Source organism: Colobus angolensis, unplaced genomic scaffold (genome assembly GCF_000951035.1).
Source record: "Colobus angolensis palliatus isolate OR3802 unplaced genomic scaffold, Cang.pa_1.0 Scaffold5, whole genome shotgun sequence".
Taxonomy (NCBI): domain Eukaryota; kingdom Metazoa; phylum Chordata; class Mammalia; order Primates; family Cercopithecidae; genus Colobus; species Colobus angolensis.
The window spans coordinates 34863396-34886462 of NW_012118487.1; the positions used below are offsets into that span (position 1 = coordinate 34863396).

A 23067-nucleotide genomic window follows, 5' to 3' on the forward strand; every position below is an offset into this window, starting at 1 on the left:
GTTGTCTGCCATGTTTCTCATGCTGAGCGGAGGTAGTGGCTAAGAACATGAGCTCTGGAGTCAGGCTGCCTGGGTGCAAATCCCAGCTCTGCCGTTTGCTAGCTGTGTGACCTTGGGCAAGTGATTTAACCTCTCTGTGCCTCAATGTACTAATCTGTAAAGTGAGGATTATACCAAGACCTGTTGAATAGGGATGTTGATGGGATTAAATGAGTTGAAATGCCTAAAATGGTGTCTGCCGTTTTGTCTACACTAATGTGTCAGCTCTTATGATGGCCTTGCTAGGCCAGAAGTCTGGACTGTTGCAGAAGCTGAGTGCTACTTCAATGTGAACCTTCCTTTCACTCTTAGCCTGTTCCACCCTCTCCAGCTCTCCTCCTTTTTAATTTTATTTTTTAGAGATGGAGTCTTGCTCTGTTTCCCAGGCTGGAGTGTAGTGATGTGATCACAGCTCACTGTAGCCTCAGACTCCTGGATTCAAGCAATCCTCCCACCTCAGCCTTCTGAGTAGCTAGTACTACAGGTGTGTGCCACTGTGCCTATCTATTCTGTATATGGTCTTGCTATGTTGCTCAGCCTTATCTTGAACTCTTGGGCTCAAGCAATCCTCCCATCTCAGTCTCCCAAAGTGCTGAGATTACAGGTGTGTGCCACCAGGCCCAGCCTCCTGCCTTTCTCATAATAGAAGGCACAGAAACAAGAAAAAGCAGAGCATTCCCACAGTTCATTTTCCTCATGGTCCACCCCGAGTGAAAGGCCTAGAGCTTCTTCACTTGCCTTTCTTCTCTGCCTCACACTCTGGAACCCCACCGCTGTCACCTTAAGGGCTTTCCCTCAAGCCTGAGCACACTCGGGGCCTGGACTTCCTGACCTTCTGCTTCGGAAGCCACTCATTGTTTCATTGGGCCCGCGTGATGTTTAAAATATTTTCAACAGCCGCCTATGTTTATAAATCAGGAGAGTTCCTATTACAGTCTGAACCTTAGTGTCTCTTGCAAAATGGAAAGATCTGACAACGTCAGGCCCATAGGGCATGTGGCTGAGTGACAGCCCCAGTGAAAGTGAACTCCATAGTCCTCCCTGCTGCCATACCCGGGCACCGCACACAGAGAGCAGGTGTGTCACGTGCGAGGCTCCTTGCCATGGTACCGGGGCCTGGAAGGTGCCCAGGCTCTGCTTGCTGAGCAGTGGCCCCAACACGGGGATGCCTGTCCCAGAAGAACGTCCCCATTGCATCAATGACACAGAGATGCCATATGGACCCAGGGCAGCTCTGTCTTGTTGCCTGGCCTGCTCTGGGCATCTGAGTTAGCAAGTGCCACTTAGGCTGAAGGTCCCATGGCCTCTTTATCGTGCTGTTCTGTTCTGCCTCCCTCCTCCCACCTTTAAAATGTGAGCTCCCTGATGGGCCCTCTGTAGTGTGTATCTATCCATTAAGGTCCTATGAGGAAGCACCTGAAGGTGACTTTCCTTTGGGGAGAAAAATCTTTCATTGAAGTTAAACCTCTTATCCGAAGTTCCCTGAGATGTGAATCATCATCTGGGACACTCCAATGGCACCTGTGTTTTCACTCCTGCCTTCCACACCTGGACAGCCACTCCCACCCCGAGGAGAGCCACCCAGGTGTCTGGAGCAGGGGGAGGCTGTGGTGGAGCAAAGCGGACAATGAAGGAGGGGGCAGAGACAGGGGGCAGCCGACCTTGCTGTCCCCTCTGGGAATGGCTGCTCTGAGGCCCTGAGATGTTGGCCGCCTCTGGGATTTCTCCATCATTGCATATGTCTGACCCTCTTCTGTTTTTCTCAGTGAATTGCCAATAACATACCTTATGCCCGAGGGGTTGGATGCAGATTTGTAGGAATGGCAGGAAAAAAATTGAACCTCACGACTGTCCAACTCAGCCAGGGATTTGGAGAAGAGAAAAACCAAAAGCATGGCGGGTGTAGGTCTGATGAGGACGGGAAGAGGACCTCACTCCAGGCCTGCGGAACACCGGGAGGAAGCAGGCCTGATCCAAGAAAGAGAGACCACAGGGCAGAACCAGCAGGACGCACGTCGGCTTCCAAAGGTGCCCTTTCCCCAACAATAGACTCATTCATATTTCTTTTTTTTTGGAAAAAGCAGCAACTCTTTAGTGATCATGGAATTAACCTGACAGCAATTCAATGTGTTTAAGCATCTGGCATATCTCCTAAATTGCACCAAAAGAATTTGGAAGTACTTGGTTTGGTCTCAAAGGCAAAACGAAAGGACAAGGAGGGGCCCAGCCCCTCACATTTCCGAGGCCGCATACATCCCATTGATTAAGTAGCCCACCTGGGTGTAGTCCTTCTTCTTGTAGCTCTCATAGGCCTGCAGGGCAAACAAAACCAAGACTGTGATGAAAAGGGTCACCCCGAGTACCAGCACCACCAGGAGGATAGTTTTGTCCACCACGGCCTGGGTGAGGGGCTCGGTGGTGACTACCAGGTACTGGCCTTGGGTGCTGGGCTGGCACGAGTCTGTGGCTAGCATCTTAGGGCCCCGTGAGCTCCTGGGTGTTGCCCCAGTGGAATCAGTACCTGGTTTGGCTTCAGTTGCTACCTGCTCTGGTGCCTGGGGTGTGCCTGGCCCAGCGGCTCTCTGGGTGTATGGCGTGGGGCTTGGCTGTGTCGTGGGGGACGTGGCCTCCACCTCAGGGATTCGGCTGGTGGGAGGCACTGGCACTGGGCTGGCAGTTGGCTCCTCGGCTTGTGCCTTGGTGGTGGTCACCACTGTGAGGTTGGGGATGGGCTCTGGGGTTGTGTTAACCACAGGCTGGTCCACTGACACATGGCTAGTGGGACCTTGCGCTTGGGGACGCATAGGGGCTGCAGGGCTTGTCGTAGTGTCACTGGGCATGTGCTTGGAAGGACTTGGCTGAGTGCTCATGGGGCTGCCCGTGTTTGCTGTGGTGGCCACAGTCTGAGCATGTGTGGCCAGCGTGGCCAGGGTTGCTGTTCTTGGCACCGTGCTGCTATTTGGCACTTGTGCCAGGGCTGTGCTGAGAGATGAATGCCCAGTGGCGGTAGCGGATGTGGATACGGGCATGGCAGGTACGAGTGTCGCAGGAGTGCTGGAGGCTGCAGTCGTGGGAGCACTGGAGGCCGCAGTCGTACTGGAGGCCTCAGTCGTGGGAGCACTGGAGGTTGCAGCCGTACTGGAGGCCGCAGTCGTGGGAGCATTGGAGGCCGCACCATCAACTGCACCTCCTGAAGCTGCTGGTTCACTCAAGTCTGTCCTGCTTATGTCCTCTGTTGTGACTTCTGTAGAGTTGAGGTGGGCTGCCGAAGTCCTTTTGGTCAACGTGACAGGAGAAGTCGCTGCAGTGGTTAGGCAGACGTTTTATTGCTCAGACGTTTTATTATCAACTGTTTCCACAGATGCATTCCTCTTGACTAATCCATTCCACATTTTGTTAGGGACAAAGTTGCGTGGATCGTTGGATGCCGCATGACTTTCCGATAAGGACAAGGAGAAAATCCAAATGACCACAAGAGCTGTCCACATCTTGCACGTGAGCTGGGAGCAAAGTTGTGCGATCCCTGAGGCTCCCAGCCAGCCAGCTCCTCAGGCTGCTAATGGTTCTCTCCTGCTTGGCCAAGGGATCAGAGGCCACTGCTAAGGGCATCCCCCCCCAGCCTGGGCCATCTTCCTCCTTGGAGAGTTGAGGGCTTGGCACTGTGTCACTGGGCGAGGTCTGGCTTCGCAGGGGATGAAAGCCACGTGGTGGGGCACTCCAGGGCCATGCCATCCTTTGTGGCACATGTGAGATGAAGGCAGACCCTCCACTCTGGTAACAGACGAATTAGGGCTCAGCAGGCCCGCGGCGGCCCGGCGGCCCTAGAACGGTAGGAAGGAGCCCGCTGCCCGGCGCGTGGACGTGGCCGGCAGCGCAACCTAGGCAGCTCCGGGCAGCACGCCCTGCTCGAGCCCCGACTCATTCATGTTTCTCTGCTTGGAATTTTATTTCTGAGAAGCTCCCTTTTTTTTTTTTTTTGACTCTTTTCTCTTTTAGAATCACAGATCTGGAAACCCGCCATTCTAAATTCAGCAATTTCTAGCCCAAACATCAAAATGTCTTGCAGGGCCCCGCATGAGGGTTGTGCTATCATTTATTCAGTGGAAAGTATGATTGGGGTTTATAGGGAATCAGGTGTCCTGGGAAATAACTCCACACCCCATCCCCAGTGTCAAGGTCACAGACACTTTACTCCTTTGGCCTAAATTAGATGCAGAGCAGAACTCTCTCCACTGCCTCTGAGAGTCCTTTTACCAAGTCCTCCGTGCTCAGAGGAGCAATGCTTTAACTGGGACTCTGCAAATTGGAGGGAAAAGAGGATCTGGGGACATGATTTCAAGCAGTTCGTGGTGGCATACAAAAAAAAGTCTCTTTTACTTCTAAGTTTCAGGTTTAGTGCTTTCTGTAACTTCCATTCAAAAAATGAATTGCAAACCCAGTTATCAGATTTCAGCCAGGACTGAATACACGCTAATGGACAGCTGTGGGGAGGCTGGCTGAGGAGAGCAGGGGAGGGTGGGAGTGACACACTGGTGAACAAGTGCGGACGATCTCTACCCCCACCCCCAGAGCGTGGCAAAGGAGGAAACTTTAGCTTTCACATATTGCTTGTCCTAATTAGGATAAAGTCTGCCTGTTGTTTCAGGAAAAATTAAGGAGAAAAGGTATCTTCTTGATTTTTAAAAATCTGTCAGAATATAGGTGGAAGAACTTACAGTAGAAACATAAAAGGCAATGCAAGTTTGATAATATCCTTTACACTTAATGAATGGACATAAATATGAATGGAAGCAGTTCATTCATATTTCTGTAGCTCTGAATTCCTATGGCTCAGACCCTTTTTCCCCTGTGAAGCTATTCTAGGACAGAAAAGGAATACATTTCAATTCTCTACGTCACTGTAGCAGAGATATTTCTGGCTCACCAGATAGCCACGTGCCCTCCCGGACTTCCTAGCCCCCTTGCAGTTAGGCGTGGACAATGTGCTGTGAATACAGTGACAACGTGCTGTGTGCTCTTGGATAAAGGGCATTGTCTCTTTCCCACAGTGACTAGCAGTGCTCCATCAGCCTGGACTCCTGAGTGACCATACGGAGCAGAGGACTTCTCTACCCACAACCCACATTGGCAGGGGCATGAATAAGAAAAAACTACTGTAATGAGTCATTGAAATTTGGAGGTCAATTTGAAATTGTATAAGCTTGGATAAGTAACTTAATCTAGTCTATTTAATCTAGCCTATTCTGATATTTCAGAAAATTATATTTATCAAAACACATATACTTATATACAACACACATATACACTCTTCCTCTGTCATCCCCCTGCATTTCCAAAGTTCAGGAAAACATATACATCTTTCAGGTCTTGTAATTACTTTCTCACAACACTGTCTCTATTGGCTATGACTAGATCTAGTTTTCTTTGTGGGGAAGAAATAAATATCAATGCAGACCAAGGTGAAAACGTGGAGAGGGAGAATGGAGATGGAATGAAAGCACAGCCAAAGGGCAGGCATTTTGAAAGGACGCCTGAGCATTTTGGGAGTGCTGATTTGCAAGAGTTGACAGTCAGGTTGATTCTGAGGTCTTTTCAGTGGGAAGCTGGAGTGCAGAAGTAGGTTTTGTAGCAAGACTGAAGAATTAGTGGAAAGGTCTCTGCACCAGCTATCTGCAGACTCGAGTTCCCTGCCTCTATCCTTTCTGTACCATTTACCTTTTAAAGGAGATAATAATGCCCAGCATGGTGGCTCATACCTGTAATCCCAGCACTTTGGGAGGCTGAGGTGGGCAGATCACCTGAGGTCAGGAGTTTGAGGCCAGCCTGGCCAACGTGGTGAAACCCCGTCTCTACTAAAAATACAAAAATTAGACGGGCGTGGTGGTGGGCACCCGTAATCCCAGCTACTTAGGAGGCTGAGGCAGGAGAATCATTTGAACCCAGGAGGCAGAGGTTGCCGTGAGCTGAGATCACACCACTGCACTCCAGCTTGGGCAACAGAGCATTACTCTGTCTCAAAAATAAATAAATAAATAAATAAATAAATAAATAAATAAATAAATAAATAAATAAAAACAAATAGATAAATAGAGATAAATAAAAGGCGATAATAAAATCCAACACTTCCACAGTGATTTCAATGGACCTGACTCCATGCACAGCTTTTTATGTACACTGGCTCATTTGAGCCTGCCCACAACCCTTTGAAGTTGGTACTATTATTAACTGTTGGAGTAGACTTAAGTAACTGTCTCCAAAGAGATCAGATCCAAATTCCTAGAACCTGTCAAATGTAACCTTATATGGAAAAAGGATCTTTGCAAGTGTGATTAATTTAAAAATCTTGAGGTGGGGGTGTTACCCTGAGTTATCCAGGTGGGTCTTATGCCATCAAGAGTGTCCTTATAAGAGAAATGTGGGGCATTATGGATGCACAGAAGAGGAGAATGCAATGTGACCGTGGAGGCAGAGACTGGAGGGCTGCAACCTAAGCCAAGGAATGCTGGCTCAGCTGGAAGCTGGGCCAGGCAAGGCAAGGATTCTCCCCTTAGCGACTCTGGAGGGAGAGCGGCCCCACATGTACTTTTTTTTTTTTTTTTTTTTGAGAGGGAGTTTCACTTTTGTTGCCCAGGCTGGAATGTGGAAGCACCATCTCAGCTCACTGCAACCTCCGCCTCCCAGGTTCAAATGATTCTCCTGCCTCAGCCTCCCGAGTAGCTGGGATTACAGGCATGTGCTATCACACCTGGCTAATTTTGTATTTTTAGTAGAGACGGGGTTTCACCATATTGGCCAGGCTGGTCTCAAACTCCTAATCTCATGATCCACCCTCCTGGGCCTCCCAAAGTGCTGGGATTACAGGCGTGAGCCAACGAGCCCAGCCCCACCTGCACCTTTATTTCAGTCCAGTGATAGAGACTTTAGACTTTTGGTCTCCAGGTTTGTGACAGAATAAATTTCTGTCGTTTGAAGCCACCAAATTTGTGGTAATTTGTTATAAAGGTTGTAAATTTGTTACAGCAATCACAGGAAACTAGAATACCCCTATTCTGTAGATGAGGAAACGGAGGCACAAAAAGACGATGTAACCTACCTAGGTCCCCTGGGTGAAGAGTAGCACAGTCAGATTTAAACCAGATCAGAGTGTCTTTGGGGTCTGGGCTCTGCATGCCTCTGCCTGCTGCTAAGAGGACCTGGGAACTCAGCAGATGTTAAGACACTGTTGTGAGTGGGGCAAGCAGCTTTGCTCAGTGGCAGAAGAGTCATCCAGGCTTCACCTCAGCCCCATGTTCTCTGGCAGTTGAGCCACTATCCTCAGGCACTGGTGTTTCCCCAGTCTCTACAGGCCTGGTGGGCTTCAGGGTTTCCTCTGTCAGCTGCAGGTGATTCCCTGGATGGTCCACGTTCTCTACAGAGAAGAACTACAGCAGCATGAGCCGGCACCTGGAGGAGAAGGGTTCCAGCTCCTCCTCGCTGCAGCACCTGGAGGCTTCCAGTGGGTTCTGGTCTGGAATGACATCACTGAGAATAGGATTTATAAATGATCTATGGAAGAAAAAGTGAGAATAGACATCAGAATTTGGCTCTTCCTTAATAAAGACATAATTGCAAACCTATCGAGCCAGACAGGAGGCTGGTTGGTGCCGTAGGGGAGCTGTTTTCCTGTACTGGTTGGCACCAGGTGAGCATTGCAGGTCTTTGCCTTCTGCTAACACAGGTGCACCTTCCTTTTCTAGACAAGCAGAGAAAGTGTGCCCATTCAAATAACAGTGCCCAGGCTCCTTCATGCGTTCGTACCTTTGGCTAATTCCTTATGACAGCGACCCCCCAGTATCTGTTCTCCCCTTGTTGCTTCACAACAGAGCCCCTGGTGTGTAGCTGGGCACGTAGCTGCCCAGAATAAAGACCACATTTTCTAGCCTCCCTTGCAACTAGGTGGGTCATACAACTAATTTCTGGCTGACAGGATGCAGGTGGAACTGTGTGAGACTTTTAAGAAGCAACCTTAAAGGGAGGGGCATGCCCTTCTTCTCTCCACCCTCTTTCCTGCTGGCTAAAATCCAGACATAATGGCTGGAGCCCATGCAGCCATCTTGAAGCAATGAGGTGGAAGCCTCATGTTGAGGGTTGGTGGAACAGCAGGAGAGAAGCAGCTTTGGTCCTTGAAGCATGGGCGTAGACTACCTGCCTTTAGTCTTCTTTTACATGAGACCGCTGCTGTTTTGGGTTTAGCCAAAACTGATAGCCTCTCTTTCCTCAATTGTAACAACCCTTATTTGTGACCTTGCTTAACCAGAGATTCGTTGTCTCCAAACCCCTCTAAGTTCAGCCAGCATCGTTGTCCACACTAAGAGAAAGCAAAGAGAAGACATATGTAGTGGGAAGTGTTCTGATTCTGCCTTTACGAAAGATGAAGCCGAAATACAGAAGGTGTTTTAAGATAACTTTAAAGTCAGGCCTATTATGCCTCTGTCACCCATTTGTTGTGCCTGAAATGTGTCATTGTGTGGTTTCAGTTCCCAAAGAGGAAAGGGGTGTATTCAGATCACAGGCAAGGCTGCTCTGCGGCGTTAATTGTATGCCTGTGCTTGTGTGTCCACTTGTCGGGTGTGTGTCTTACATTGCCAACTGCATGGTTAATTAGCTTGAAGCCAGGGACCAGGTCTGTAATGAGCCACGTCTAATATATGTTTTGCATCCTGTGTCGAGCCAGGTACATGGGCTGCCTCTTATAAATGTGCTTACTGGGATGATGCATGCAAGACCTTTGCCAGGATTGCTTTAGATGTGTCAACCATCTGCACATTCACATGTGGTTGACAAAATTGCAAGTCTCACTTGGTTTCCCTGCTGGTTTACTCTAAAAAAATTACCTTCCCCCTGGTTTACTCTAAAAAAATTGCTAATAATCTTTAGAATTTCTGCTTAAAGTAAGCTTTCATGACTTTTGTGTGTGTTCTGAGAATTAGGTGCAAATACGTTTTGACTTGCAAATTCTAACTCAGCAGCTGAAGGCTTCAAGTAGAGGCCCTTACGTTCTTTTGCCTTTCTCTACATAGACTCATTCAGGAACATAATTACACTCTTAAAAAGCATAACACTTCTTATTTCAAAGCATCAGTATTGTAATTACCTTTATTATGATTAACCTATACAACTGTCTTTGGAATTGCTTTAAAATAACAATCTACTGGCATAATTAAACACACTTTAACAATGCATACTGTATTTATATGCTATCTTAAAGCTTTTCTTCAATGAATTTACAAGTCTTACACTTCCTGCAAAGAAATTTACTAGTTCATTAAGCTATTTCATTGTCACTTAGGTTTTTAAAAACATGTACTGCCAGAATCCTCAGCTATAGCTTTAATCTTGCTATTTAAAACTGGAACAGAAATTAAGTCAGTACTTCCAAAACAAAACTTTCTGATTCAGAGGTCAGCAAATTTTAACTCAGATTCAAAATTTACAGATGTGGTAAGCCCTCCTGAGTACAGGCTGTAGATAGCTCCAAAACTGTCCACCTGAGGCATCTCATCATATTTGGGAAGAAGCAGCCAAAGAAAATGACCAGTAGCCTCAGCCATCATTTCCAAACAGTTCTTTTCTATAAAAGAAAGCAGCATCCAATCTCCAGGGCGTAAGCCAAGAGTTTGACACCCAGCCACTCAGTGAAAAACCAGGTGAACTTGTCGAGTCAGTTTGTGCAAAATGCGTTCGTCTTAGCTTTCCACATCAACTCACAGGAAGAACCTAAAAAGAAAGTCGTCTAGTTAAAGATGGGAGGCAGTAAAAACAAAAAGGAACCAGGGTCCCTTCTGCCACACTTAAGGAGATGATCTGCATTGATGCCCACACTCAAAAGCATCCGGGCATATGCAGAGCATATCTAGGGCATATATAGGGTATATCTAGGGCATATGTAGGGCATATATAAGGTTTATCTAAGATATATTTAGGGTATAGATAGAGTATATCTAGGGCAGATGTAGGGTACATGCGGGGCATATGTAGGGTATATCTAGGGCATACATAGGGCATACTAGTTCATATGTAGGACATACCTAGAATGTATCTAGGGCATACCTAGGGCCCATATAGTGTTTATGTAGAACATATGTGTGGTATATCTAGGGTATATCTAGGGCATATGTAGGGTATATCTAGGGCATACATAGGGCGTACTAGATCATATGTAAGGTATACCTAAGATATATCTAGGGCATATGTAGGGTATATGTAGGGCATAGGTAGGGCACATGTAGGGCATACCTAGAACATATCTAGGACATATGTAGGGTATATATAGGGTTTATGTAGAGCATATATATGGTATACCTAGGGCCTATCTAGGGCATATGTAGAGTATACATAGGGTTTATGTAGAGCATATGCATGGTATACCTAGGGCCTATCTAGGGTATATGTAGGGTATATGTAGGGTTTATGTAGAACCTGTGTATGGTATATCCAGGGCCTATCTAGGGCATATGTAGGGTACACATAGGGCTTATGTACAGCCTATGTATGACATACCTAGGGCATATCTAGGGCATACATAGGGTATATATAGGGCATATGTAGGGTGTATGTAGGGTATATCTAGGGCATACATAGGGTGTACTAGGTCATATGTAAGGTATACCTAGGATATATCTGGGGCATACATAGGGTATATGTAGGGCATAGGTAGGGCATACGTAAGGCATACCTAGAACGTATCTAGGACATATGGAGGGTATATGTAGGGTTTATGCAGAGCACATGTATGGTATACCTAGGGCCTATCTAGGGCATATGTAGGGTATACATAGGGCTTACGTAGAGCCTATGTATGGTATACCTAGGGCATATCTAGGGCGTATGTAGGGTATATCTAGGGCATATGTAGGGTGCATCTAGGGCATATCTAGGGCATATGTAGGGTTCATGTAGAGCATATGTATGGTATACCTAGGGCATAGCTAGGGCATATGTACGGAACGTGTCATACCCTAGACCTGAGCCTGCTGCACCGACCCCTCTCGGTGCTGCTTCTACATTTCATTCCAGCGAGGTTTTATGGGACTTAGCATCTCCCAGAACAAGCTCTGAAAGGCTTCTTTGATATCTGGTAGAAATTTGTGTAGAAAGTAGACAATAGAGGCTCTGTGTTCTAAAAAGAATAGACATTCATCCAGAAAGAGTTTTCTCCCCTCTGCACGTTGAATTTAACTGAAACAGGTAGCAAAATTCACAAAGTAATACAGTCGGAAACGCGCATTACATGAGGCAGAACCTGAGGCCGATGTTCCAGGACGCCACCTATCGTTGGCCTCTCTTTATAGACTGCAACACCCCGCTTCGTCTCTTCCTGCTGCTAGCTCGGGTCAGGATTTTGTCATTGACTGCCCAGTTTACTGGAAGAACCTTCTTTCATTTCTCCCACCCCTTCAGACTCCATACTATTGCCACTACGATTGCTCTAGAAATGGTGTTGGCCTAGTTAGTCTCTTACAAAAACTCTTGACACCATCCCATGGCCTTCGGAATAAAATTGAACTCCTCTTAAGCCCTCACGTCCTCCCTGCTCTGAGGCCTGCCCACTTCTCCAAACCTCCTCTGGCAGCTGCCTACACATTTCCTTGCCTCACTCATCCAGAATGAACCCCAAACACATCATGATTTTTATCCCTTTGCCAAGATCTCTTTCTGTCAAGTGCATTCTGCCTGCCCTCCTCTCTGTTCACTTGTTAATTTCTTGGCCTCTAACTCTGTGGCTAAGAGTCAGTAACCCAGGAGGCCTTCCCTGACTCTTCCACCTCTCTCTGTGCCTGGGAGTGCCTCTGTGCTGAGTTTACCTCACTGTGTGGTCAATGTGAACTGCTGTGCATCATAAACACTGCAGTTCATCATAAGCACCTGGAGAATATAGACTGTAAGATCCCTGTGGGCAGGGCTGTGCATTATTCATCAGTGCTTGACACGGTGTCTGGCACAAATTATATGCTTAACACATATTATCGATTAAATGGATCTACAGCCAGGAAGAAAGGGAGTGAAGGCATCATACCTATGATGCCAATGGCAGGTCCAGGCACCATCAAGCCATCTTCTCTCTCCGTGACTCTCCCATTTTACTCTCTTTCGCCCTTTTCCTCCTCAACTCACCATAGGCACCAGCATCATCGGCAGGCACGAGAACATGCTGGGGTTGGGCAATAGCATAGGAAGGGGAAAGTTCTAGAAAGTTGTGTTTGTCTCTTCCATCTACGTTTCTATTAACCCCATTCATGTTGGATATTGAGTGAGAACCGCCACAAAAAGGTGAAGAAGAGCAGAGACGGGGTTGGGAGAGGAGAGGAGAAAAAGCAACAACAAAAAACACCACAATTTTTTTGGTAATACCATTAGAAATACAGTATTACAAGTGAGGAACCTCTTCAAATTGAGAGAAATAGAGTTGAATATAAGTCACCCAAATGTTTTCGGATGCATATGCGTAAGCCATTGGCTGTGCGTGTTCCTCTATGTTCTGAGATCCAGTTACGCCCTGCTCTGTGCTCTGGGAAGAAGGCATCTATAATCTGCTTCAGTCGGGCTCCTTACCCCCTAGCTCTGACTTAGATCATGACTGTGGGACACACACCGTTAGTAAATTAGAGAGAAGCGGGAGAAAGTCAAGGTATTTGTTTCTTTTTCTCCCTCCTTGTTTCCCTAGCTCCTGGCAAGGCTCACCTGTCCTATCTTCAACAGAACTGCGGGTCCAGTCTCAAACAGGATAAAGGTGTTCACACTTGCTTAAAGAATACAGCATCTATAGGAATAAGTACCCGGTCTTTCTAAATGTCATTGTTACAAAAATAGAGGCAGCTAGGGAGATTTCTACTGCAAGGGTTCCCAGCTGGTCTTCTGGGCTACTGTGGATAGTGTAAAATGAGACTTTCTCTGAGTTTCCCTTCCAGCCTCTCTCTCCTGAGACAGGGACCACTCCTGACCACAGGCCTGCTCAGGTCCCTTCTCCTTTCTTCATCTAACAAACATTTTCAGAATACCCAACACCTTCAATCTATGACAATGAATTTGAGCCTTGTTGGCACCAAAATGTCATTTGCACTCTTCTTTCACTCCATAACCAAAGTCTAAAGTTCCATTCAAAAGCAAAATATCTTTCACTGCTTTCTTCAGTGGTCTTTGGATTCCTCACTCCTACTTTCAGATCTAAATGGGGAATATATGCAGTGTCACCCATCGTAGGTGGCATTACAAATACAGGTAAATAGCTCGAGGGTGAAGATAGTCCTCTAGAGATGTGTCCCTTACGGGGGTCAGGCACAGGACTAAGCACTTCCACATGCGCCACCTAATTTAATCTGCTTAAAAACCCTTGAGGTAATGAGCATGATTTCCCTCATTTCATAGATAAGAAAAGTGATTACTGAGAAGTTACGAAATTCCTCCAAGGTTACACTAGCTCCTGCCAAGGCAGGATTCAGACACTAAGACGCCAGAATGCTTGCTCTTAACCACCGGACTCTACCACTGTAAGAGCTCAGACAAGCCTGACATCATCTCTAAGCCTGAATTTCCTCCAGTGAAAATGACAGCGCAAGATTGAATCACTTAAAAAGTCCCTCCTGCTCCAATCCCAGGCAATTCTCCTAGGGGGCTGCTTTACTTCCGTCTACCACCAGGTGGCGGGCAGCCAGCTGTGCAACTGGGTTGCTCGGGCTGCAGGGTGAAGACCTATTATCCCCCTCAACCCTGTCTGACTGTGGCGTGGGAATGGAGTGGAAACTTGTTCCCAGTAGTAATTGGTGTAGAGCCACAAAACTTCTAAGGTGGCAGAGTCAAGAGTTTAACCAGTTGGTCGAATGCCTATGGGCGTGTATTTCCATCAGCTGCAGGTATACTGCTTAGTTGACAAGTAACACAGGAGACCCTGGGGTCTCACACCACCAGTTCCTGGCGGCTCTGTTCCTGCAAATGGTGTGTTGGAACCAACATTCAAAGTAACTACAGGTAAAGAAGTAGGTGCATGGCATCCCAAGGTGGATGTTCTTGATCAGCGAAAGACTGAACTGCTGCCAATAGCAACCCAAACCCACTCCCTGAAGCCCCGGTGAGGCCTCTCACTGGTAGCACCCAATTGGATATGTGAAAATAAGAATGAACTGAACTTGGCCTGGCAAAATGAAGACACAGTTTGTGACAGACGCACAGCCCAGGACTGGCTTCCCATAGATCCAGCTTTTGAGCCCACAGATATCATCTTCAGGGAGACGTCACGGAACCATGGATGGTCTGGCCACGTGCATGCTCTGACAACCTCAGCCAATGCGAAGGAGCAGGGGCTGTCCTTGGTGTGTTCACTTTTCCCTGCTAGTGGGGTCAGGGACATCCTGGTCACCCCAGCAGTGGCCTGCCTCGTTCCCACACTCCGAGATAAACCCTGAGGGTGGAAATGAGACAGTGATGCCTCAGGACTTGGGAAATGAAGGGTAAAAGTGGCGATGGATTCTTCTATCCTAGTCCTCTCCCTAAGGGTGAGTGTGTGAGTGTGTGTGCATGCAGACTAAATAATAAAACTGGGTGACAGCCCCACATCAAACGCTGCCATAGAGAGAAAGTGAAATGCAGGGAGGTGAGCAGGACTATTTCACTGGGGTACAAGGATTCCAAATTCCAAAGGCATTGTTCTTACCTCTCCCCATACTGCACTATAAACTCACAGTCGCTTTCCAGATTTTGGAAACGTCTGTGGGGAGTTCAAGTCATTTCATTAAACTCTCATGGAGTGAGAAATTATACCTGTCATAATCCTGGCTAACTTCAGTCTTTCGGAAAAGCAGTAAAAAAAGTTTGCTAAGGAAAAGAAAATTATAAAGGTCACTCTGTTCATTTACAACTGAGTTTTCCAAATTAAATTCTTGTTTTCTTAGTGAAAGAGAAAAAACCCCAATATTGGTCTCCAAAAGATAATTAAAAAAAAATTAAACTGAAATGATTTATTTAGAAAGCCAGTGTAAAGAATGAAGCATTTATCTCCCCCTATAGCAAGGTCACCCAAACCCTCTGAGAGCTAGAAGTCAGCTATACGCTTGTTGGGAGCAATTAGCACTGAGTCAGGTCCGCCTGCATGTTGGGAGCTGATATGGTCTTAATCGTTGCATCCCACTGTGTGAAGAAATAAGCACTTATGTTAGCTCTAGGTCAATGACTGTGGCTCCCCCGTATTTATGAGCTTGGAGTCTTGTCAGGCTGAACAAATAAAATAATACTTGTGGCTCCTTTGGTCCCAGCATCTTCCCAGGGATTGACTGTTCTTCCCATGAAATGTCAGCTTTCATCAGCAAAGAGAACAAAGCAAGCCAGATTATTAGCTTGAGGAGGACTAAGGCACCATCTGGTGGCCGTTTACTATAAATCTTTGCCTCAGATGCAAATTCCTCACACAAAGGAGCCCTGCCTCCTGATCTGTAGGCTGCAGGGAAGCAGTCTGCCTGACTCGGGAAAGCTGGAGAACACCCAAACTTCCACAGCATGGCGGGCCTCTTTTAAAGGCTTGTCCCAGTGTAAAGCCCCCAGCCCCATGTTTTATAACATCCTGACCACGAAGCCCAGAGAGGTAGCGCCCCCTGAGGTCTTCACGGCTTGAGAAAAAGAAAGAGCTGTTGGGGCTGTAACGTTTTGGAAGGTTCTTGAAAGGAAAAAATGCCCAAGAAATCCTAATTTTTTTCCTCATGAATATTTTGCAGTACATAGAAAAAATATAAAGATCCTGCCTGTCTGGTTTCTTTTCTCATTTAAAACCTTCTTCATTGACTAAAGACCATTTTTACCAGACAAGTGCATTACAGACTCACGCTTCCCCAAATGCAACCTCTCCCCTTGGGCTCCCTGACCACAGACTGGCCTTTGTCCTTCCTGACAGATGGCAATGACTAAAGTGACCCCAACTTGACATTTTTCAATCAGCAGCCACAGAGCAAGGCCATCCCTGAGCAAAATTCCCAACTGACTGAAGTTCTTCCCTGGAGTCCCTCCTCCCCACTCCAGCCTCCATATCCATCCCCTTCACCCCCTTCTCTCCCCGGCCCTGCCATGGCCCATCCTGACCCAGGTGTGGGGGTGTGTCTCAATTCTGGAAAGCCTTGCTTGCTAGGATGAAATACTCTTTCAGAGGATTTCCACATTACCGGGGAGGGGCTCTGTAAAACCTGTATGAGCCAAAGGATAGAGTTTCCAATCGTGTCATCTGGGGAGGGGGTGACAAGTTGTGACACATGGCCCTGGGCAGTAGACCCTGCTTGAAGCCCCTCAACTGTGGAGAGCCACGGTTTGGCCTGCTGGTAAGGCAGGCCCTAAAGAGAGGAGCCCTAAGACCCTGAGCTTCACACCCGATGAATGAATGTCTTTCTTCCTGGTGCCGGCCGGCCCCATGCCCATGGCTCTCGTCTGTATGAACGAAGAAACTTTACCACTTCTGTCTCCTGCTGTGTTTAGACTTGCCTGGTCTGAAATAAATAGTCGGGCACTTCTCCGAAATGGGCAGTTCATACTAATTAACAGGAAGAAGATGAAACAGGAACCCAGCTCAGAGGAGTTGTTCACCTCACAGATCAGGAGTAACCTGGTGCGGGAGGGAGCCAGGGTGTGGAGGAAGGAATGGGTGCCACAGAGAGGAAAAGTTTTCTCAGCACGAATTAGTTTGGGTTTCCTTGTTTGGGGCTAGAAAGGGGAGAAAGGAGGACAACTTCTTATCACTCACTTGCCTGGACATCATATTTAATGCTAGAGGGGTCACCAATGAATCCCCATTTGCAAAAGTCAAAGGATGGCACCACTCATCAGTTTGCTGTTTCAAGAGGCCTAATGCAGCTGGACTCCAGCTAATAAGGAGAAAGAGCAGAGTTACACCCAGGGCACTGCAGGACCATTTCGTTTGTTTGTTTTTGTTGGAATAACCTCTAAGTGCCCAAGAAGAGGCATCCTGAGAGGGGATCCTGGGGGCCCCTTGCTGTGCTGCAGCCTTCTTCTGGAATGCAGAGGCCACTGCCACAGACTGGCTTAGAGAGAGGACAAGGGGAAGACCCCGCAGCGTGGAGCACTCCTTTACCTGGGGCCTGTTCAGGACTCCCTCCCCCGTCTGACCTCATGACTTCTCAAATGTCAAGTACTCCCCCTAAGCCATGGAAGCGAGCGTTCGTCAAATGTACTCAGCCACTGGAAAGGTTTGACAGAAAAATTATGAGGTGGTAGTACCGAGGCACCACCTTGGGAGTAGAAACACAACTGGATGAGAGAACTCAGGAGAACCAGAGTATGGTGGGTTGACTTGTGTCCCCCGCAAATATATATATCAGCTTTCTAGTAGCTCAGCCCTCAAAATGGGACTATTTGGACATAGAGTCTTTACAGAGGTAATCAAGTTAAAAGGAGGTCATGAGGAGGGCCCTACTCCAACTTGACTGATGCCCTTGTAAAAGGGGAAATTTACAGGAAGAATGCCATGTGAGCATGAAGTTGTCCATCCATAAGCCAAGGAGACAGGCCTGGAACAGAGCCTTCCTTCATAACCCTCAGGGGGCAGCACCCTTGGACTAGTATCCTCCAGAACTGAGAGGCAAGACATCGCTGCTGTTTAAGCCAGCAGGGTGTGCTATTTCATGATGGCAGCCCTCACAATAGCATACACAGGGTCTATCTCTTTGCATAGACCTCCACCACTCTGGATAATTAGAAGTTCAACCAGACACATTCAGAATCCCTTGCAGCCCAACACTCTCTGACTTTCTGGCCTCCAGGCCTGGAATAACAAGGGGGAACATCTGGCCCCCTCAGAACCTAAAGAGTCGACAAACTGAGCCCTGCTTTTGTGAAACACATCCCAAATCACTACATTCCAAAGGCATCGTTTTCTGGAGCAGCCGAGCCCAGAGAGGGGCTAGGAATTACTGCCTGGTTCTGAAGCATTGTTTAAAATAGTTAAAATAGCATCTTTAAAATAGAGCTAGAATTTGAAACTCATTTAAAATAAATCAGTAAATCAGTTAAAGAGTTATCTTTCCTTACAAGCCTTGGTCCTCCTCCAGCCATGCTGGCCTTCAGGTTCAGGGTGCATTGTTCATATGTGCTATTATCGGATGGTAGTAATAAAGAAGACCACGCGTTTGAAGGCACCTTGCTAATCACATTCTCTATTACCGCCTCTTTCCACAGCTGCTACCATCAATTGTGTTGGGTTTTGCCTGGGAATAGGCATGTGTTTGGTGAACTCTGAGTGTATTTGGGTTGCAGGTGTAGGCTTGTTGGATGAAGAGGTGCAGGAGGGGAGTGGTGAGGGTGGAGACCAAGGTTGGTACATGACAGCAAGCTGGGGACATTCTGGAGGGTCTACGGATTCCTGCAGGTGCCTTCTCCTATGAATACTTTTCATAGTATCTTGCAAAGGAAAGTATCTTTTCTTTTGCAAGATGTCTATGAAACAGGCAACAGTTGTGGAAGCCAGATTTGAAATTTAACAGGTCAATTAAATACCTTATTTTGACATTTTGGTACCAAGGTTGGCAAGACCACCCCAGGAATGGGTCTAATTGGGAAGCATCCCAAGCCCTCCTTATCCAGACGCCTCCTGGTGTGTAGCTGCTCACACCGGTGCCAGAACTCAGAAAAGGGATCCTGGGCACAGAAAAAGTCATACCTGAGGCTGACCTAAGGTAGCTTCACACTCCTGGCTGCTTCTGCTGCTACTGGTACTGGGGTAAGCCTCTAATGTGGCAGGAAAAGGGAGGGAGGGAGGGGGAGAGGGAAAGGGGGAGACGGGAGTCAGGCTCCTTTGAGGTGGTTCCATCTGTGCTGAGTGACTAAAATGAGGGTGATGTAATAAATAATCTGCAGACTTCCAACTGCTATAATTCTGTGTGAATAATTCTGATAATGACCCTTTACTCAGCAAGGGTGGCATACAGATAAGCAGATTGCTAGAGCCTTCCTGTCAGCTTATGCTAACAGCGCATTTGATTGCCATCTGACATGATGTAACACACCACCGTGATGGACATGTCCCTGTTAGGCCTGCTGGGCCACCGGAGAAATGATGAAACAAGAACCTGTCTACATGAAGGGAGAGCCACCCCACAACGTGCTCGGGGCTTGTTCACTTACTCTGTGCTTCCAGGGCAATTCCTTCCTGTTCTTCCTTTGGGTGGGCACCTGGTGTCCACCCACACTTCCTAGGCCAAGGGAAGGTCAGATGGACAGAGGCTTCAGGCTTAAGCCGGGAGAGTTCGAGGTTTTTTCTTGTAAGCGTTTCTGTGTGAGGGGGAGAGAAGCTGTCATGACAAAGTGGCTGGGCTGTGGTTTATTTGTGCATCTCAAAGTCAAAATCCTGACACCCTCAAGTGCTCTTATGATCCATATGCAGTGAAGTTTTGTGTGAGCGTTTCCAACATCTCTTTCCTCATTTTGGTAAGAGCACTTCTACATCCTCTCTTATTAAAAAATAAGAAAAATGATGGAACTGTTTCAGAATAAAGAAGACTAAATAAGCACAAGATCTAAATGGAATACCTGATCCTAGACTGCATCCCATATTGGAGCAGGTAAAAATGGTAAGGGACATTATTTGAACAATTAACAAAATTGCAGAACAAATTGATAGATTAGATAAAAGAATAGTATCACTATTTAGTTTCCTGAAGTTGATAACTCCACTGTAGTTCTGCAAGAGAATAGCATTATTTTTAGTAAATATACACAGAAATATTTAGAGGCAGAGAGCTTTGTAATATGTCACCCTCAAATGGTTCAAAAAACAGCTAGATAGAGCAAGAGAATGGTAGAGGGAGAGAGACACGGAGGAGGAGAGAGATAATGAGCACAAATAATAAAATGGGACAAAAAGGTGAATCTGATAAAAGCGTGTATGCTGTTTATACACCATATAAATACATAAACATATAAAGTATGTATACTACTTACTGTTCCAATTCTTATAACTCCTCCATACATTTCAAACTATTGTTGTTGGTTTTATGATGCTGGTGCTAGCACAAGGGCTTTTTTCCCTTCCTTGCCTGGGGATAGCAGCTCCTACCAGCTATGCACTTTGCTGGACAACTCCTCCTGCCCCACCAGGCCCTGCTGTAACTACAAGAGCAGGACGTGAGACTTCTTTCCACATGGATTGGTAGTTTTATCAAGTGGAATTTAATCCTTCTAAATCAGGAGGATTATTTTGGATAAGTCATTAAAATTGTTAATTAAAATGTTAGTGTCTGATTGCCATTATTCTCTGTTTATAAGAATTCTCTCAGATCCTGGTGTGTGGCATCTCTGTCTCCACACTCCCATCTAACCCAAGTGAAACCCAGGGCCTTGATAGCACCTTCATTTCTGCCTGTGCCTGAGGAACCCTCCAAAGGTGGGCATGAGGTCTAAAATGAAAAGGGCATTTAAGACACACTCCAAGGTGAAAGAAGACAAGATATTTGGGCTGAATATTTCTGGAGCCTCTAGTATAAGCAAGGTAACTTTAGTGAAGAAGAATGAGACATGGTCATTGTCCTCAAGCAGCTTAACACCTAAAGCGAGAAAGCACAAAAGGTTAGACAGTTCTAGAAGGTGTATTTGCATAGTTCTCCCGGTGAGAAACATTATCAGGTAATAGAAATTTATTGCCTGTTAGTGAAACAGACTATAAGGACTCCAAATGTCCAGAAAAGGAAAGGATCCCTGTAGGCTAAATGGACTGAGGAGACTTTACTGAACCAAAAGGTAAGGCTGGGTGGGATTTGGGCAGGATTTGAGATAGAAGACGGGAGTTTCCAAGAGGGAAGAACCCATGAATCAGAACATGGAGATGATAATGCTCGGGCCTCTTTGAATACTATAGTGAAAGGACCGGTTCATCAAGAGTTTGAGGGTTTGGAAAGGAGAATTAGGGGTAAATTTCTTTGAGTAAGTTGGTCACAGTGGCCTAGAGCCCTGAATTCCAGCAGCTTGGCATGTGTGGGTGATGGAGGATCTGAGAAAGTTTTGGAGCTGAGGTAGGAAGAGCCCTTCAGGCTACTGACTATTAGAGCCCATTATTGAACACCCATTGTGTTCACTCTAATCCTTACAGAACCCTGCAAGGCAGATACAATCACCTTTACTATGGCTTGAAGAACTGCAGTTCCCAGGGAAGGCAAGGGGGCGGGGGGCGTCAAATGGAGGCCTATCAGATGAGAGATGAGGCTCTCTCCAACACACCATTTTCCCTCCCTGTTGCTAGAGTGGGGCATGGAGCCAGGACACCTGCACGAGATGTGGAAAGATTAAGAAAGATGTGAGGAAAACATGAAGGAAAAATTGACAAGACTGGGTGAGCAATTAAATTTGGGAGGTGACTAAAAAAGAAGAGTTAAATAAAGCTTCATTTTATTCTTTAAGCAAGAACTTACTACGATGCCAGCTCTTTGAAGAAAGAACAAATGACTGTAATATTGTCCCTCCATTCATAACATTACAGTTGAGTAAAAGATGTTATAAATATACATTAATATATATAATATAGGAAACAATTAGATAAATGCTATAAAAGCAGCATTCAGCATATACAGTCCTGTAGAAGATTAGAAGGAGAAAAATCTAAGTGGTAAAATCAAGCATTCACTGAAAAGAAAATATTTGATCTGGACTTTAAGAAATGGACAGAGCTTTGAATGGCAGGGAGAGGAAGTGAGAAGAGAATTGTCTAGCTCACAGTTTCCCCACCTTGGCACTATTGATATTTTGGGTGGATAATTCTTTGCTGTGGGGGCTCTCCTGTGCATTGTAGAATATTTAGCAGCATCTCTGGCCCCTACTTGCTAGATACAGCTCCCAGTCATGACAACCAAAAATGTCTCCAGACATTGCTGAATTTCCATTGGAGGGTAACCTTGGTTAAGAACTACTGTTCTAATCTAAGAGGATGATGTGAGAAAGAGAGTATGTTTGGGGAATAAAGAGGCATCTGTATCAGCCTGTTTGAAAATGTATTTCTTGGAACATTAGTGTCTTGTGAGATAAGTGATAGCCCCTTAAACAGGATTCATGGTCAAATAGCATTGAGAAATACCACATATTTTCCCCTCAATTGGAGGCTCACAACGTATATTAGAATAGTAAAGGCTTTGAGAGATTGCGCAAGAAAGCTGTCTGACTTTGGTTAAATTTAATTACCACAGAACATTTTTATTCAAGAAATAGTATTAGCCTCCTGAAGGGCTCTATTGTGTGGCAGAACACAACTTGGAAATGATTTGTATTCGACTGAAATATAGGGTGTATGAAAGGTTTAAAGCTGAACAAGTACAGATAGAGTCTAGAACCAGATTCAAAGGGCTTGGAAGTAAGCTTAGAAGTCTGAATTGTATTTAGTCAACAAGAGGGAGGTAACCAGCAGGTAACATGATTAAGACTACGCTTCAGTTCTTCATTCAACCAATATTAAGCAACATTAGTCTGGTGGCAGCAAGCCAAATAGATTAGAAGATGTAGAAACAGGAACAAAGCACCTTGTTACTGTAAAAGCAGTAACTTGAGTGATAATGATGAAAAGAAGGGGAACATGTAACAAATATCTAGAGATGAACAGAATATAATGTCTGATTTGTTGGAGGGTGGAACAAGAAAAGGAGTCAATGATGACTATGACTTTTTAGGCCCAAGTTACTGGGAGCTTCTTGATATCTTTAACAGAGAAAGAATAGTAAGGAAAAGTAGCAGATTTGAGGAGAAAGTAACTCACTTTTGGACATCTTGAGTTTGAGATGTTGGCAGGACATCCAGGGATAGGTATCCAGGTGGTAGCTGGAATTATGAGTGAAGACTGAAAATTCAACTGCAAATAGATTTTGTGGTGTTACCTTGCTTAAGGTAATAATATAAGTTGTGAATTGAATGTGGCTGCCAACGGGAGAAGAGTAGGGAAAGCAGAAAAGGAGAAGGCTCAGAATAGGGACTTGGAGAATAACTACATTGAAAGAGTGAATGAAGGAATACGATGTAGCAGGGGAG

At 46.1% G+C, this 23067-nt stretch overlaps 1 pseudogene; it reads right to left on the reverse strand.

The window, feature by feature from the left end:
- Positions 1-2114: 2114 nt before the first annotated feature.
- Positions 2115-3527, reverse strand: LOC105524479 (annotated as a pseudogene).
- Positions 3528-23067: the final 19540 nt, after the last annotated feature.